General features: G+C 40.1%; 1 long non-coding RNA gene across 1 annotated transcript; it reads left to right on the top strand.

Annotated features, from left to right (window-relative positions):
• The first annotated feature begins 17,772 nt into the window (after positions 1 to 17,772).
• Positions 17,773 to 19,594, top strand: LOC145878590 (uncharacterized). The gene is made up of 3 exons (XR_014392052.1): positions 17,773 to 17,868; positions 19,035 to 19,176; positions 19,275 to 19,594. It is a non-coding gene; the product is annotated as an uncharacterized LOC145878590 (long non-coding RNA).
• The last annotated feature ends 571 nt before the right edge of the window (positions 19,595 to 20,165 follow it).

Genomic DNA, 20,165 nt, shown 5'->3' with positions numbered 1-20,165 from the left:
ACATGGCGTGTTGTGATGACAAAACCAGGATGTGGTGAGAACCTTGTCACAGCAAGACAAAGAAACATCACTTCAAAAGAAAATACAATATGAACACATTGGTGTCATTGGTAAAACTAAATATACATAGATATATAGAACTAGAAGGATATGATAGATAGAACTAGAGAAAAATGATAGAAAGAACTAGAAAGATATGAAATATAGAACTAGAAAGATATGATAGATAGAACTAGACAGATATGATAGATAGAACTAGAGAGAAATGATAGATAGAACTAGACAGATATGATAGATAGAACTAGAAATATATGATAGATAGAACTAGACAGATATGATAGATAGAACTAGACAGATATGATACATAGAACTAGACATATGTGATAGATAGAACTAGACAGATATGATAGATAGAACTATAATAACCTTTAGATAGAAGATGAACAAAGATGTCTATTCTGGACTGTTATGTCTGAACAGAACATCAGGTGGGACTAGATCTGGACTGTTATGTCTGAACAGAACATCAGGTGGGACTAGATCTGGGCTGTTATGTCTGAACAGAACATCAGGTGGGACTAGATCTGGACTGTTATGACTGAACAGAACATCAGGTGAGACTAGATCTGGACTGTTGAACAGAACATCAGGTGGGACTAGATCTGGACTGTTATGTCTGAACAGAACATCAGGTGGGACTAGATCTGGACTGTTATGACTGAACAGAACATCAGGTGGGACTAGATCTGGGCTGTTATGTCTGAACAGAACATCAGGTGGGACTAGATCTGGGCTGTTATGACTGGACAGAACATCAGGTGGGACTAGATCTGGACTGTTATGTCTAAACAGAACATCAGGTGGGACTAGATCTGGGCTGTTATGACTGGACAGAACATCAGGTGGTACTAGATCTGGACTGTTGAACAGAACATCAGGTGGGACTAGATCTGGACTGTTATGTCTGAACAGAACATCAGGTGGGACTAGATCTGGACTGTTGAACAGAACATCAGGTGGGACTAGATCTGGACTGTTATGTCTGAACAGAACATCAGGTGGGACTAGATCTGGACTGTTATGTCTAAACAGAACATCAGGTGGGACTAGATCTGGGCTGTTATGTCTAAACAGAACATCAGGTGGGACTAGATCTGGGCTGTTATGACTGGACAGAACATCAGGTGGTACTAGATCTGGACTGTTGAACAGAACATCAGGTGGGACTAGATCTGGACTGTTATGTCTGAACAGAACATCAGGTGGGACTAGATCTGGACTGTTGAACAGAACATCAGGTGGGACTAGATCTGGACTGTTATGACTGAACAGAACATCAGGTGGGACTAGATCTGGACTGTTGAACAGAACATCAGGTGGGACTAGATCTGCAAATGTTAAGGGTCACTCAGAAAACAGAAAATTAGGAGAAGAAATGGAGAGAGAGAGAGAGAGAGAAGGGTGAGGATGGATGGAGGGATGGATGAGTGAGACAGACGGGGAGAGAGAAGGGTGGGGATGAGGGAGACAAACTAGAGAGAGAGGGGTGAGGATGGATGGGGGAGGCAGAGGGGGGAGGGGGGGGTGGATGGACGGATGGTTTGAGGGGGAGGCAGAGGGGGGAGAGAGGGGGTGAGGATGGATGGATGGTTTGATGGGGGAGGCAGAGGGGGGAGAGAGTGGGTGAGGATGGTTGGATGGTTAGATGGGGGAGGCAGAGGGGGGAGAGAGGGGTGAGCATGGATGGAGAGAGATGGGGGAGACCGATGGGGGGAGAGAGAGTGGTGAGGATGGATGAAAGGTTGGAGGCATGGATGTCTGGTTAGATGGGGGAGACAGATGTGAGGATGGATGGATGAATGGATGGGGAGACAGACGGGAGGGAATAATGGATGGATGGGTGGGGGAGACAAACGGGGGAGTGTGCACTTCTCCTCTCTTCTTCTCCTCTCCCTTCCTCTCATTTCCCTTCCTCTCCTCTCACTTCCTCTCCTCTCCCTTCCTCTCCTGAATCAGTCAAGGATATTTGTATTGCAACAATATTTGGTTCACATGTTTCTCTATAACATTCATAATGACCACACGGTGGCTCTATAACATTCATAATGACCACACGGTGACTCTATAACATTCATAATGACCACACGGTGGCTCTATAACATTCATAATGACCACATGGTGGCTCTATAACATTCATAATGACCACATGTTACTCTATAACATTCATAATGTCCACATGGTGGCTCTATAACATTCATAATGACCACATGTTACTCTATAACATTCATAATGACCACACGGTGGCTCTATAACATTCATAATGACCACATGGTGGTTCTATAACATTCATAATGACCACATGGTGGCTCTATAACATTCATAATGACCACATGGTGGCTCTATAACATTCATAATGACCACATGGTGGCTCTATAACATTCATAATGACCACATGTTACTCTATAACATTCATAATGACCACATGGTGGCTCTATAACATTCATAATGACCACATGTTACTCTATAACATTCATAATGACCACATGTTACTCTATAACATTCATAATGACCACATGGTGGCTCTATAACATTCATAATGACCACATGGTGGCTCTATAACATTCATAATGACCACATGTTACTCTATAACATTCATAATGACCACATGGTGGCTCTATAACATTCATAATGACCACATGGTGGCTCTATAACATTCATAATGACCACATGTTACTCTATAACATTCATAATGACCACATGGTGGCTCTATAACATTCATAATGACCACACGGTGGCTCTATAACATTCATAATGACCACATGTTACTCTATAACATTCATAATGACCACATGTTACTCTATAACATTCATAATGACCACACGGTGGCTCTATAACATTCATAATGACCACATGGTGGCTCTATAACATTCATAATGTCCACATGTTACTCTATAACATTCATAATGACCACATGTTACTCTATAACATTCATAATGACCACATGTTACTCTATAACATTCATAATGACCACATGGTGGCTCTATAACATTCATAATGACCACATGGTGGCTCTATAACATTCATAATGACCACATGTTACTCTATAACATTCATAATGACCACATGGTGGCTCTATAACATTCATAATGACCACATGTTACTCTATAACATTCATAATGACCACATGGTGGCTCTATAACATTCATAATGACCACATGTTACTCTATAACATTCATAATGACCACATGGTGGCTCTATAACATTCATAATGACCACACGGTGGCTCTATAACATTCATAATGACCACATGTTACTCTATAACATTCATAATGACCACATGTTACTCTATAACATTCATAATGACCACATGGTGGCGCTATAACATTCATAATGACCACACGGTGGCTCTATAACATTCATAATGACCACATGTTACTCTATAACATTCATAATGACCACATGGTGGCTCTATAACATTCATAATGACCACATGGGGGCTCTATAACATTCATAATGACCACACGGTGGCTCTATAACATTCATAATGACCACACGGTGGCTCTATAACATTCATAATGACCACATGTTACTCTATAACATTCATAATGACCACATGGTGGCTCTATAACATTCATAATGACCACATGGTGGCTCTATAACATTCATAATGACCACATGTTACTCTATAACATTCATAATGACCACATGGTGGCTCTATAACATTCATAATGACCACACGGTGGCTCTATAACATTCATAATGACCACATGGTGGCTCTATAACATTCATAATGACCACACGTTACTCTATAACATTCATAATGACCACATGTTACTCTATAACATTCATAATGACCACACGGTGGCTCTATAACATTCATAATGACCACATGGTGGCTCTATAACGTTCATAATGACCACATGGTGGCTCTATAACATTCATAATGACCACATGGTGGCTCTATAACATTCATAATGACCACATGGTGGCTCTATAACATTCATAATGACCACATGGGGGCTCTATAACATTCATAATGACCACATGGTGGCTCTATAACATTCATAATGACCACATGTTACTCTATAACATTCATAATGACCACATGTTACTCTATAACATTCATAATGACCACACGGTGACTCTATAACATTCATAATGACCACATGGTGGCTCTATAACATTCATAATGACCACATGTTACTCTATAACATTCATAATGACCACATGGTGGCTCTATAACATTCATAATGACCACATGGTGGCTCTATAACATTCATAATGACCACATGTTACTCTATAACATTCATAATGACCACATGGTGGCTCTATAACATTCATAATGACCACATGGTGGCTCTATAACATTCATAATGACCACATGGTGGCTCTATAACATTCATAATGTCCACATGTTACTCTATAGCATTCATAATGACCACATGGTGGCTCTATAACATTCATAATGACCACACGGTGGCTCTATAACATTCATAATGACCACATGTTACTCTATAACATTCATAATGACCACACGGTGGCTCTATAACATTCATAATGACCACATGTTACTCTATAACATTCATAATGACCACACGGTGGCTCTATAACATTCATAATGACCACATGTTACTCTATAACATTCATAATGACCACACGGTGGCTCTATAACATTCATAATGACCACATGTTACTCTATAACATTCATAATGACCACATGTTACTCTATAACATTCATAATGACCACATGATGGCTCTATAACATTCATAATGACCACATGGTGGCTCTATAACATTCATAATGACCACATGGTGGCTCTATAACATTCATAATGACCACATGTTACTCTATAACATTCATAATGACCACACGGTGGCTCTATAACATTCATAATGACCACATGGTGGCTCTATAACATTCATAATGTCCACATGTTACTCTATAACATTCATAATGACCACATGTTACTCTATAACATTCATAATGACCACACGGTGGCTCTATAACATTCATAATGACCACATGTTACTCTATAACATTCATAATGACCACATGGTGGCTCTATAACATTCATAATGACCACATGTTACTCTATAACATTCATAATGACCACATGTTACTCTATAACATTCATAATGACCACATGGTGGCTCTATAACATTCATAATGACCACACGGTGGCTCTATAACATTCATAATGACCACATGGTGGCTCTATAACATTCATAATGACCACATGGTGGCTCTATAACATTCATAATGACCACATGGTGGCTCTATAACATTCATAATGTCCACATGTTACTCTATAACATTCATAATGACCACATGTTACTCTATAACATTCATAATGACCACACGGTGGCTCTATAACATTCATAATGACCACATGGTGGCTCTATAACATTCATAATGACCACATGGTGGTTCTATAACATTCATAATGACCACATGTTACTCTATAACATTCATAATGACCACATGGTGGCTCTATAACATTCATAATGACCACACGGTGGCTCTATAACATTCATAATGACCACATGGTGGCTCTATAACATTCATAATGACCACATGGTGGCTCTATAACATTCATAATGACCACATGGTGGCTCTATAACATTCATAATGTCCACATGTTACTCTATAACATTCATAATGACCACATGGTGGCTCTATAACATTCATAATGACCACATGGTGGCTCTATAACATTCATAATGACCACATGTTACTCTATAACATTCATAATGACCACATGGTGGCTCTATAACATTCATAATGACCACACGGTGGCTCTATAACATTCATAATGACCACATGTTACTCTATAACATTCATAATGACCACACGGTGGCTCTATAACATTCATAATGACCACATGTTACTCTATAACATTCATAATGACCACACGGTGGCTCTATAACATTCATAATGACCACATGTTTCTCTATAACATTCATAATGACCACACGGTGACTCTATAACATTCATAATGACCACATGTTACTCTATAACATTCATAATGACCACATGGTGGCTCTATAACATTCATAATGACCACATGTTACTCTATAACATTCATAATGACCACATGGTGGCTCTATAACATTCATAATGACCACATGGTGGCTCTATAACATTCATAATGACCACATGTTACTCTATAACATTCATAATGACCACATGTTACTCTATAACATTCATAATGACTACATGGTGGCTCTATAACATTCATAATGACCACATGATGGCTCTATAACATTCATAATGACCACATGTTACTCTATAACATTCATAATGACCACATGTTACTGTATAACATTCATAATGACCACATGGTGGCTCTATAACATCCATAATGACCACATGGTGGCTATATAACATTCATAATGACCACATGGTGGTTCTATAACATTCATAATGACCACATGTTACTGTATAACATTCATAATGACCACACGGTGGCTCTATAACATTCATAATGACCACACGGTGGCTCTATAACATTCATAATGACCACACGGTGGCTCTATAACATTCATAATGTCCACATGTTACTCTATAACATTCATAATGACCACATGGCGGCTCTATAACATTCATAATGTCCACATGTTACTCTATAACATTCATAATGACCACATGGTGGCTCTATAACATTCATAATGACCACACGGTGGCTCTATAACATTCATAATGACCACATGTTGGCTCTATAACATTCATAATGACCACATGTTGCTCTATAACATTCATAATGACCACACGGTGGCTCTATAACATTCATAATGACCACATGGTGGCTCTATAACATTCATAATGACCACATGGGGGCTCTATAACATTCATAATGACCACATGGTGGCTCTATAACATTCATAATGACCACATGGTGGCTCTATAACATTCATAATGACCACATGTTACTCTATAACATTCATAATGACCACATGGTGGCTCTATAACATTCATAATGACCACACGGTGGCTCTATAACATTCATAATGACCACATGTTACTCTATAACATTCATAATGACCACATGTTACTCTATAACATTCATAATGACCACATGGTGGCTCTATAACATTCATAATGACCACATGGTGGCTCTATAACATTCATAATGACCACATGTTACTCTATAACATTCATAATGACCACATGTTACTCTATAACATTCATAATGACCACACGGTGGCTCTATAACATTCATAATGACCACATGGTGGCTCTATAACATTCATAATGACCACATGTTACTCTATAACATTCATAATGACCACATGTTACTCTATAACATTCATAATGACCACACGGTGGCTCTATAACATTCATAATGACCACATGATGGCTCTATAACATTCATAATGACCACATGGTGGCTCTATAACATTCATAATGACCACACGGTGGCTCTATAACATTCATAATGACTACATGTTACTCTATAACATTCATAATGACCACATGGTGGCTCTATAACATTCATAATGACCACATGTTACTCTATAACATTCATAATGACCACATGTTACTCTATAACATTCATATTGACCACATGTTACTCTATAACATTCATAATGACCACATGTTACTGTATAACATTCATAATGACCACATGTTACTCTATAATATTCATAATGACCACATGTTACTGTATAACATTCATAATGACCACATGTTACTCTATAACATTCATAATGACCACATGTTACTCTATAACATTCATAATGACCACATGTTACTCTATAACATTCATAATGACCACATGTTACTCTATAACATTCATAATGACCACATGTTACTCTATAACATTCATAATGACCATGTGTTACTCTATAACATTCATAATGACCACATGTTACTCTATAACATTCATAATGACCACACGGTGGCTCTATAACATTCATAATGACCACATGGTCGCTCTATAACATTCATAATGACCACGTTATTCGATAACATTCATAATGACCACATGTTACTGTATAACATTCATAATGACCACATGTTACTCTATAACATTCATAGTCAAATCAATCAAATCAAATGTATTTTTATATAGCCCTTCGTACATCAGCTGATATCTCAAAGTGCTGTACAGAAACCCAGCCTAAAACCCCAAACAGCAAGCAAAGCATGTGAAAGAAGCACGGTGGCTAGGAAAAACTCCCTAGGAAAAACTCCCTAGAAAGGCCAAAAACCTAGGAAGAAACCTAGAGAGGAACCAGGCTATGAGGGGTGGCCAGTCCTCTTCTGGATGTGCAGGGTGGATATTATAACAGAACATGGTCAAGATGTTAAAATGTTAAAATGTTCATAAATGACCAGCATGGTCAAATAATAATAATCATAGTAGTTGTCGAGGGTGCAACAAGCACGTCCGGTGAACAGGTCAGGGTTCCATAGCCGCAGGCAGAACAGTTGAAACTGGAGCAGCAGCACGGCCAGGTGGACTGGGGACAGCAAGGAGTCATCATACCAGGTAGTCCTGAGTCATGGTCCTAGGGCTCAGGTCCTCCGAGAGAAAGACAGAAAGAGAGAAAGAGAGAATTAGAGAGAGCATATTTAAATACACACAGGACACCGGATAAGACAAGAGAAATACTCCAGATGTAACAGACTGACCCTAGCCCCCCGACACATAAACTACTGCAGCATAAATACTGGAGGCTGAGACAGGAGGGATCAGAAGACAATGTGGCCCCATCCGATGATACCCCGGACAGGGCCAAACAGGCAGGATATAACCCCACCCACTTTACCAAAGCACAGCCCCCACACTACTAGAGGGATGTCTCCAACCACCAACTTAACGTCCTAAGACAAGGCCGAGTATAGCCCACAACGATAATGACCACATGGGGGCTCTATAACATTCATAATGACCACATGTTACTCTATAACATTCATAATGACCACATGGGGGCTCTATAACATTCATAATGACCACACGGTGGCTCTATAACATTCATAATGACGACATGATGGCTCTATAACATTCATAATGACCACATGGGGGCTCTATAACATTCATAATGACCACACGGTGGCTCTATAACATTCATAATGACCACATGTTACTCTATAACATTCATAATGACCACATGTTTCTCTATAACATTCATAATGACCACACGGTGGCTCTATAACTTTCATAATGACTACATGTTACTCTATAACATTCATAATGACCACATGGTGGCTCTATAACATTCATAATGACCACATGTTACTCTATAACATTCATAATGACCACATGGTGGCTCTGTAACATTCATAATGACCACATGGTGGCTCTATAACATTCATAATGACCACATGGTGGCTCTATAACATTCATAATGACCACATGGGGGCTCTATAACATTCATAATGACCACATGTTACTCTATAACATTCATAATGACCACACGGTGGCTCTATAACATTCATAATGACCACATGTTACTCTATAACATTCATAATGACCACATGGTGGCTCTATAACATTCATAATGACCACATGGTGGCTCTATAACATTCATAATGACCACATGTTACTCTATAACATTCATAATGACCACATGGTGGCTCTATAACATTCATAATGACCACATGGTGGCTCTATAACATTCATAATGACCACATGTTACTCTATAACATTCATAATGACCACATGGTGGCTCTATAACATTCATAATGACCACACGGTGGCTCTATAACATTCATAATGACCACATGTTACTCTATAACATTCATAATGACCACATGGTGGCTCTATAACATTCATAATGACCACATGGTGGCTCTATAACATTCATAATGACCACATGTTACTCTATAACATTCATAATGACCACACGGTGGCTCTATAACATTCATAATGACCACATGTTACTCTATAACATTCATAATGACCACACGGTGGCTCTATAACATTCATAATGACCACATGTTACTCTATAACATTCATAATGACCACATGGTGGCTCTATAACATTCATAATGACCACACGGTGGCTCTATAACATTCATAATGACCACATGGTGGCTCTATAACATTCATAATGACCACATGTTACTCTATAACATTCATAATGACCACACGGTGGCTCTATAACATTCATAATGACCACATGTTACTCTATAACATTCATAATGACCACACGGTGGCTCTATAACATTCATAATGACCACACGGTGGCTCTATAACATTCATAATGACCACATGGTGGCTCTATAACATTCATAATGACCACATGGTGGCTCTATAACATTCATAATGTCCACATGTTACTCTATAACATTCATAATGACCACATGGCGGCTCTATAACATTCATAATGTCCACATGGTGGCTCTATAACATTCATAATGACCACACGGTGGCTCTATAACATTCATAATGTCCACATGTTACTCTATAACATTCATAATGACCACATGTTACTCTATAACATTCATAATGACCACATGTTACTCTATAACATTCATAATGACCACATGGTGGCTCTATAACATTCATAATGACCACATGGCGGCTCTATAACATTCATAATGACCACATGTTACTGTATAACATTCATAATGACCACATGTTACTCTATAACATTCATAATGACCACATGGTGGCTCTATAACATTCATAATGACCACACGGTGGCTCTATAACATTCATAATGACCACATGTTACTCTATAACATTCATAATGACCACATGGTGGCTCTATAACATTCATAATGACCACATGGGGGCTCTATAACATTCATAATGACCACATGTTACTCTATAACATTCATAATGACCACATGGTGGCTCTATAACATTCATAATGACCACATGGGGGCTCTATAACATTCATAATGACCACATGTTACTCTATAACATTCATAATGACCACATGGTGGCTCTATAACATTCATAATGACCACACGGTGGCTCTATAACATTCATAATGACCACATGGTGGCTCTATAATATTCATAATGACCACATGGTGGCTCTATAACATTCATAATGACCACATGGGGGCTCTATAACATTCATAATGACCACATGGGGGCTCTATAACATTCATAATGACCACATGTTACTCTATAACATTCATAATGACCACATGTTACTCTATAACATTCATAATGACCACATGTTACTCTATAACATTCATATTGACCACATGGTGGCTCTATAACATTCATAATGACCACATGGTGGCTCTATAACATTCATAATGACCACATGGGGGCTCTATAACATTCATAATGACCACATGTTACTCTATAACATTCATAATGACCACATGTTACTCTATAACATTCATAATGACCACATGGTGGCTCTATAACATTCATAATGACCACATGGTGGCTCTATAACATTCATAATGACCACACGGTGGCTCCTTAACCTCTTACATCTAGACGTTCCGCTGCGGAACACCTGCTCCAATATCCAATGATGGGCGTGGCGCCAAATTCAAACTCCTCTAAAATCCGAAAACTTCCATTTTTCAAACATATGACTATTTTACAGCATTTTAAAGACAAGACTCTCGTTAATCTAACCACACTGTCCGATTTCAAAAAGGCTTTACAGCGAAAGCAAAACATTAGATTATGTCAGCAGACTACCCAGCCAGAAATAATCAGACTACCCATTTTTCAAGCTGGCATATAATGTCACAAAAACCCAGAAGACAGCTAAATGCAGCACTAACCTTTGATGATCTTCATCAGATGACAACCCTAGGACATTATGTTATACAATGCATGCATGTTTTGTTCAATCAAGTTCATATTTATATCAAAAAACAGCTTTTTACATTAGCATGTGACGTTCAGAACTAGCATACCCCCCGCAAACTTCCGGGGAATTTACTAACAATTTACTAAATTACTCACGATAAACGTTCACAAAAAGCATTACAATTATTTTAAGAATTATAGATACAGAACTCCTCTATGCACTCGATATGTCCGATTTTAAAATAGCTTTTCGGATGAAGCACATTTTGCAATATTCTAAGTACATAGCCCGGCCATCACAGGGCTAGCTATTTAGACACCCGGCAAGATTAGCCTTCACCAAAATCATATTTCCTATAAGAAAAATGTTCTTACCTTTCCTGTTCTTCGTCAGAATGCACTCCCAGGACTTCTACTTCAATAACAAATGTTGGTTTCGTCCAAAATAATCCATCGTTATATCCGAATAGCGTCGTTTTGTTCGTGCGTTCTAGACACTATCCGAAATGGTAAATCAGGGTCGCGCGCATGGCGCAATTCGTGACAAAAAAATTCTAAATATTCCATTATCGTACTTCGAAGCATGTCAACCGCTGTTTAAAATACATTTTTATGCAATTTATCTCCTAGAAAAGCGATAATATTCCGACCGGGAATCTCCTTTTCGGCAAACAGAGGAAAAATCACAAAGACGGGGGCGGCCAGGTCACGCGCCTAAGCCCACAGTCCCTTGATCGGCCACTTGAGAAAGGCGATAATGTGTTTCAGCCTGGGGCTGGGATGACGACATTCTGTTTTTTCCCGGGCTCTGAGCGCCCATGGACGACGTGGGAAGTGTCACGTTAGAGCAGAGATCCTTTGTAAAAGATAGAGATGGCAAAGAAGTTCAATAAATGGTCAGACAAGCCACTTCCTGTAAAGGAATCTCTCAGGTTTTGACCTGCCATTTGAGTTCTGTTATACTCACAGACACCATTCAAACAGTTTTAGAAACTTTAGGGTGTTTTCTATCCATATATAATAAGTATATGCATATTCTAGTTACTGGGTAGGATTAGAAACCAGATTAAATCGTGAAAAAACTGCCCCCTAGCCATAACAGGTTAACAGCCAAACATTTTTTCTGTTGATCTGTTTGACTCAGAGGGATGACATTTGGGACACAGCCTCAGGGATATGAGTCTACCTAACCCAGGTGATATCTCAGACACCTCTGGTTCCATTTTGATGAAACGTGGGTGAATGATGAGTCTTGCCATAGAGATCCAGAATTCACTAAATTTCACTGATTGGCCTAAAGGGGGCGCTGCATCATTCATGGGGGACGACATATTTACTGTTGCTTTGTTATTGTTGTGATGTCATTGAGGAAACAGTGTAGGGAAGCAGAGGGAGAGGGGCTGAAATGTGTTGAGGAAACAGTGTAGGGAAGCAGAGGGAGAGGGACTGAAATGTGTTGAGGAAACAGTGTGGGGAAGCAGAGGGAGAGGGACTGAAATGTGTTGAGGAAACAGTGTGAGGAAGCAGAGGGAGAGGGACTGAAATGTGTTGAGGAAACAGTGTGGGGAAGCAGAGGGAGAGGGGCTGAAATGTGTTGAGGAAGCAGAGGGAGAGGGACTGAAATGTGTTGAGGAAACAGTGTAGGGAACAGAGGGAGAGGGGCTGAAATGTGTTGAGGAAACAGTGTAGGGAAGCAGAGGGAGAGGGGCTGAAATGTGTTGAGGAAACAGTGTGAGGAAGCAGAGGGAGAGGGGCTGAAATGTGTTGAGGAAACTGTGTGGGGAAGCAGAGGGAGGGGACTGAAATGTGTTGAGGAAACAGTGTGGGGAAGCAGAGGGAGAGAGGCTGAAATGTGTTGAGGAAACAGTGTAGGGAAGCAGAGGGAGAGGGACTGAAATGTGTTGAGGAAACAGTGTGGGGAAGCAGAGGGAGAGGGGCTGAAATGTGTTGAGGAAACTGTGTGGGGAAGGTGAGGGAGAGGGACTGAAATGTGTTGATTCTTGCCTGTTCATTCATAGCTTGAACACATGGTTCTCTCTCTCTCGCTCTGTGTGTGTGTGTGTGTGTGTGTGTGTGTGTGTGTGTGTGTGTGTGTGTGTGTGTGTGTGTGTGTGTGTGTGTGTGTGTGTGTGTGTGTGTGTGTGTGTGTGTGTGTGTGTGTGTGTGTGTGTGTGTGTGTGTGTGTGTGTGTGTGTGTGTGTGTGCCAGAACCCTATGGGGAGTACACAATGACTCTGAATTTAATTAGGCCTGGATATCCACATTAAAACACATGTATATTATATCCTTCTCTCATCTCTCTCTCTCTCCCGCTTTAAAATGTCATATTATGTGCAAATAGTTAAAGAACAAAAGGGAAAATAAATCAACATAAATATGGGTTGTATTTACAATGGTGTTTGTTCTTGACTGGTTGTAACACGTTTCAACTAAGACCCAGATGCAGACAACGTCAAAGTAACAACAGTTTATTAATCCAACAGGGGCAGGCAAGAGACAGGTCAAGGTCAGGCAGAGGTCAGTAATCTAGATAGATGGGCAAAGGTACAGGACGGCAGGCAGGCTCAGGGCAGACAGAGGTCAGTAATCTAGATAGATGGGCAAAGGTACAGGACGGCAGGCAGGCTCAGGTCAGACAGAGGTCAGTAATCTAGATAGATGGGCAAAGGTACAGGACGGCAGGCAGGCTCAGGGCAGACAGAGGTCAGTAATCTAGATAGATGGGGCAAAGGTACAGGACGGCAGGCAGGCTCAGGGCAGGCAGAGGTCAGTAATCTAGATAGATGGGCAAAGGTACAGGACGGCAGGCAGGCTCAGGGCAGACAGAGGTCAGTAATCTAGATAGATGGGCAAAGGTACAGGACGGCAGGCAGGCTCAGGGCAGACAGAGGTCAGTAATCTAGATAGATGGGCAAAGGTACAGGACGGCAGGCAGGCTCAGGGTCAAGGCAGGCAGAGAGGTCAAAACCAGGAAAACTAGAAAACAGGAACAATAGAAAGACAGGAGCCGAGGGAAAAACGCTGGTAGGTTTGATGAAACAAAACGAACTGGCAACAAACAAACAGAGAACACAGGTATAAATACACAGGGGATAATGGGGAAGATGGGCGACACCTGGAGGGGGGTGGAGAAGAGCACAAGGACAGGTGAAATAGATCACGGTGTGACAGGTTGCCCTTTTCTTGTGGCAACAGGTCACACATCTTGCTGCTGTGATGGTACACTGTGGTATTTCACCCAGTATAAATGGGAGTTAATCAAATAAATCAATAAATACAAAATATTTGTGGATCAACTACTCCATGTCTGGTCAGGGTCCAGCAGTCACCCACCAACCCTGGAGAGATACAGTCACCCACCAACCCTGGAGAGATACAGTCACCCACCAACCCTGGAGAGATACAGTCACCCACCAACCCTGGAGAGATACAGTCACCCACCAACCCTGGAGAGATACAGTCACCCACCAACCCTGGAGAGATACAGTCACCCACCAACCCTGGAGAGATACAGTCACCCACCAACCCTGGAGAGATACAGTCACCCACCAACCCAGGAGAGATACAGTCACCCACCAACCCAGGAGAGATACAGGCTTTGCAGGATTTTGTTCCAGACCACCACTGAAACGCCTGAAGTTAAATTGGCTAATCATAAAGGATTTGATGATATATTGATTGATTGGTATTTGTTGAAGTGGTACTGGGCTGGGGAAACGTCTGCATACCTGGGCTGTGCCCCAATAATCTCTCCTTCCTCCCAAAGTGTGCACTTATTCTCTTCCCTTCATGGACAGGATTTGACAGGAATTTATTAGTATGGAAACTCATGCTATAACCTACTCCTACACCAATCCAATGCTTTTACACTTTATGGGGAGTAGTGAATGAGTGTACACTTCAGGAAGCAGTAAATACTTTTGGGACACACCCTTGGCCCAGGCCGGAGGATCTCCACATTGACCACTTGGCAAAGGGAGCCTATACATTCTGTGGTGCTCTATTCTGGAATATTAACTGGCGTTTGTCGCCCCCTTGTGGAAAGAAACTCTTATTGATCTGGCTCTCTATAGAGATCTCTGCAGTTTGTACCTCGCAGCACACCGTACAAATATTCGAGGGTAAAAGCCTATATTACCGTTCTGCTAGCAGCAGGATAATATGCTGGCAGTACAATATCAGATTATTTTCTTCTAAATAAGAGTCCCCCTGCAAAGACGAGCTCAACTTTGAGAATATAAATTATTTTAGCACTGTAGTGCAGTACAACTGTTTTTCACAGCAGTGCAACCACTTTTGAAACAAATAAATGGATAATTTGATGTATTTTAATATTGTATTATTTATACCAGATTTCTTTTTAAAGTTTCCAAACTAAATACTGGTATGTTGAAAGCTGTTGTGTCGGCCAGTGGTGTAGTGGTGCCTGGTGAAGTGGGTATACAGTACTCTAATTTAGCAAAACATTTTCCAAACGGCCCAGTGAAGGAAAGGCACCCTGTGTGAAAAGCATGAGAAACAGTGATATACACTCTGAATGACCTAAAATGATGAATCTCATATTGGTCTTTCACAGTCAGGCCAACCCAAGCTGTACTGGTCAGTAGGATAATAGTAGACCAACCCAAGCTGTACTGGTCAGTAGGATAATAGTAGACCCCAAACAGAGAAACTGAGTCAGAAATTCACAGGTTTCAAAATGTCTTTTTCAGGTTTTTGTTCTCAAAGTCTGACTTTTTTAAACAGAAAAACAATACAATTCTATGTTCTAAGTACATAACAATGCTTAAACCACATCAGGAGACCACAATTGAGGTTTGGGAAAAATCTAAGAAATTTAGATTTTTGAGAGTAGTTCCCCTTTAATCAAGTGTGCAGGAACCTGTAGTACAGGCACCAGCACTATTGTTGGATTAGCAGTGTTTCTGTAGTACAGGCACCTAGCACTATTGTTGGATTAGCAGTGTTTATATAGTACAGGCACCAGCACTATTGTTGGATTAGCAGTGTTTATATAGTACAGGCACCTAGCACTATTGTTGGATTAGCAGTGTTTATATAGTACAGGCACCTAGTACTATGGTTGGATTAGCAGTGTTTCTGTAGTACAGGCACCTGGTGTAACCAACTTCACACAGCCCCCCAGAAGAAAGGCACACGGACACCCACACTTCAGGTTGACTCAGTTTTTATCTGCAGTAAAAGATATCAAACAGTGATGACAGGCATTGACAGGACGGTCACAGCCACGTTCACTGGTTAGGTAGGACACAATATATCATTTAGATAGGAACAACAGTAGTGATACATGCTTAGGTAGGACACAAGATATCATTTAGATAGGAACAACAGTAGTGATACATGGTTAGGTAGGACACAAGATATCATTTAGATAGGAGCAACAGTAGTGACACATGCCCTCAATGTGAAGTGATATTAATCCATAAATACAGAGCACAAGTACAACCCTTTTTATATAAACATTTTAAGGTAGTAAGAAAATAAACATGAAGTTAATATTTCAATAAGTCACCTGCTAGTAAATCACCTGCTGGTAATAGCTGCGTGACACATTGTAGTGCAGTGACCAACGGTGCTAGTTAGCTCGTCATTAACACGGCTAGCTAAACAAGCAGAAACCTGGTTAACTTGCTGAAATAGGTCTTTAATTTATGAACGGCAAAATAAATATATACATAGCCACATTCGCCATTGACTTTAGGATATATGAACCAGTTTTCCAAAACCACTATTGTGTTATAGAGTTTTAAACAGTTTTTATATACAGAGGAAGAGGACTGGAACCTGCTGTCAGAATATCTCTCTCAGCCTGAGGAGCAGGCAGACCAACTTCCCAAATAGGGGAGAACACTCAAAACCCACTAGTTGTTCTTTCAAAGAAAATAATACAAAAATGGTATGTCCGAAGACCTCTCATATTACCAACCTTACTACAATGGCAGCAAATATTTTTATGAATTCAGTAACACATAATGAAAGGAAACGTTAATTATATCACCCCTTTTCCTGAAGTGAATGGTTTCACCCACTACTCTCCCGGAACTGAGGCGTTGAGATCTACATTGCGCGCGAGGTTGATGGAAACTCTACATTTTCACTTTGTTACACCTTTGGTGAGCAAAACAGCTAATAACTTAGCTAAATACTGACATTATCCTCAATCGAGATATCTGTCCGTCGTTTCAGCTCCAACTGAAGTTAAAGGTGCATTTCAGACACACATGTTCGTGTCTATTCAGGATGTAGTGTACTCAGACTGTCTAGCTCTAGCTAATAACACAGCATAGTAGGCTATTGGTTGACAGACAGCCGCTGATCACATCACCACCAGGCAGGGACGTCACTAGACATTAATGGATGGGGGGTTAAGCCTCTTTTAGGGGGGTCTGGCATACTCACTCCGGTCCGTTTATTGTTAGCTAGCAGTCTCAAGCCACAGAAGTAGTTAACGTGAACTTAAACGTTGCATGTACACTAGATAGTGGTAAACTGCTGAGGCCGCCCATTGTGACTCGCTTGTGGACGTGCTGGCAGCATATGGCAGCGATTTGATTGTGCGTCAAGAATTCAGCACAGCAAGTTTGTATGAAGATCTGGTTATTAAAGGGGTACATAGTTCAATAGTAATATCCTCTAAAACGCTCTGGTGACTAACACTTTGCTGCCCTGTTTCCAATTATCCACATGGCTGGCAGAACCTATTCAACTAAGTAAATACAATACAAAAATGTAAAAAAAACCGATGTATTATTAGCTAACCAGCTACAGTGCAGGCTAACACAAATGAGCTGCTAAATTAACTAGCTAGTTAGCTATCTTGCCAACGTTATATACTGTATAGATAGCTAGCCAAGTGAATTATATATCACCAGCTACCTAACATCATATTAGCTCGGTATCTTGATGTATTTATCACTGTAAAAAACTAACTCAAAATGCATTTGTAGGTAGCTAGCTAACAGCCTTGGAGGGTGAAATGATAGCAGCCCCAACTGTCAAAGTGAGAGAGAAGACTATTCTGGATAGGGCAGGTACTTTTGTGTAGTTCCTGTCCCTAGAAGTGAGGATGGAGATAATAGTAACATTATATTCAGTACGGTATAATTTGACTATAATGAAGTCTGTTTCTTGTGAGGTTTTCGGTCCTCAGATACAGAGAGCTGTGAAAGCCAGTCTACATATGAAGAGCAGTGGTTCTCGCTTTAACTACCTTATTTTCTCAATAACAGTCTCTCTCCTTCACTTCATCCCTCTCTCCCCTTCTCCCTAAATCCTCTAGGTTATATCAGCTGTGTTGGTGAACCCCTCCTGCATCTGAACTGGCTACATAGAGGGCACAGCATGATCAGATTTGAGAGGTCACTTGGTCAGGTCAACAGGAAGTATTATTAAAGAGATGCTTTACATTGAAATACAGATAGGTCAGTTTTGCATTTCACCTCCTGATTGATGTTAGAATAAAAAATAAAAACGAGGCTTAAATATGCTCTCTCTCTCTCCATCTGTCTCTCGTCTGCAGATATGTTTTGATGTGAGAGGATGCCAACCCCCAGTCCCATCATCGCCACCTCACCTGCTTTTAAGAACCTTTGGGCCGACGAGAGACACTATTGTTTAATTGTGATGAACTGAGAGAATATTTAGGTAGCACTGTGATTCATTAATCATGTGCTGCCTTCCCTGCTCCTGTGTGCTTACCTCTTTCCCTTTCTGTCTTTTACACCTCTTTCTTCCTCTGTTTTTATAATGCACAACACATGTGCATTGAAGTACAGATTGAACTTGTATTTATAACACTTGGATAAATGAGCTTTTCAATAAAGCATTTCACATTCTCTACTGGTTGTAATTAAGTCTCATTTGATGAAATACTACACCTATCCTGTGTTTATCAGATCAATGCAGATGAAGGGCATTAGATATTGAGATGAACCGGTGTGAGACTATTTACATGATGCATAGGAAGTGTAGTGTACTGTTTTTCTGTATATATGAATTACAAATCAGCCTTTAACTATTTAAATCCTGTTTCTAGTCTATTAGTTACAATGTGTAACGATTGATGTCCCAGGACCAAGATCGGTAAACACTGTTGAAGTGTATAATTGTAATACATACAGTTGAAGTCTGACGTTTACATACACTTAGCTTGGAGTCATTAAAACTCGTTTTTCAACCACTCCACAAATTTCTTGTTAACAAACTATAGTTTTGGCAAGTTGTTTAGGACATCTACTTTGTGCATGACAAGTAATTTTTCCCACAATTGTTTACAGAGATTATTTCACTTATAATTCACTGTATCACAATTCCAGTGGGTCAGAAGTTTACATACACTAAGTTGACTGTGCCTTTAAACAGCTTGGAAAATTCCAGAAAATTATGTCATGGCTTTATAAGCTTCTGATAT

The sequence above is a fragment of the Salmo salar genome, chromosome 04 (genome assembly GCF_965601325.2).
Source record: "Salmo salar chromosome 04, fSalSal1, whole genome shotgun sequence".
Lineage (NCBI taxonomy): Eukaryota > Metazoa > Chordata > Actinopteri > Salmoniformes > Salmonidae > Salmo > Salmo salar.
The sequence above is the reverse complement of the archived record's forward strand: the minus strand, read 5'-3'. Positions and strand labels throughout refer to the sequence as shown.